General features: G+C 41.4%; 1 non-coding gene across 1 annotated transcript; it reads left to right on the top strand.

The window, feature by feature from the left end:
- The first annotated feature begins 181 nt into the window (after positions 1 to 181).
- On the top strand, positions 182 to 255 carry trnat-agu (transfer RNA threonine (anticodon AGU)). Its single transcript has one exon. It is a non-coding gene; the product is annotated as a tRNA-Thr (tRNA).
- Positions 256 to 748: the final 493 nt, after the last annotated feature.

Here is a 748-nt window from a genome sequence, read left to right as displayed (position 1 = left end):
GTTTGATAAAAATAGGTGAGACCCAAATGAAAAATGTACTGTCCTCGAAAGACCAATATTAGTAAAAGACATCTCTTTTGTGATGTGATTTTGCTAGACAGAGATGTGGGTTAAATTAATGAGACTGGTTTGATAAAAATAGGTGTTGGTGTTCACATCTGCAAAATATATCTCTTTCATGGGTGCTGTGGCTTAGTTGGTTAAAGTGCCTGTCTAGTAAACAGGAGATCCTGAGTTCAAATCTCAGCAGTACTCTCAAGCATTTTATTGCATTTTTACATTGGTGGGAGAAGGTCAGGAGGAGGGCACTCAGGTTTTCTCACCAATCGGATTAGAGAATTAGAGATGATGTGAGGACGATGCAATTGAGATATTCCGGTGTCACGGAAAAGGGCACTTTTTGAATGTGTAAAGCTCGACTGCTCTTCCACTTTATTCATTATCGAGACCAATATGAAAGTGTTTAGCCAGCTTGTGCACATCACTTTCACAGCCTATGTAGGTTTACAAAGCAACCTCTTGTAGTCAGCCATGATCGTATAGTGGTTAGTACTGCGTTGTGGCCGCGAGCAACCCCGGGGTTCGAACTGGGTCACGGCATAGCAAATGTAGTTTTCTGAAGGGGGTTGTTTTTGAACAGGTTAAGACTTACCTGAAAGCTAAGAAACTCAGCAACTCTGCCTTTTGACAAAGTTCCCCAGCATATCGTAGGTTAATTACTTACACGAACTGAGTCATCTGCTGTTTC

Source organism: Oncorhynchus nerka, unplaced genomic scaffold (assembly GCF_034236695.1).
Source record: "Oncorhynchus nerka isolate Pitt River unplaced genomic scaffold, Oner_Uvic_2.0 unplaced_scaffold_11993, whole genome shotgun sequence".
Lineage (NCBI taxonomy): Eukaryota > Metazoa > Chordata > Actinopteri > Salmoniformes > Salmonidae > Oncorhynchus > Oncorhynchus nerka.
This window is presented reverse-complemented; position numbering and strand designations above follow the sequence as displayed.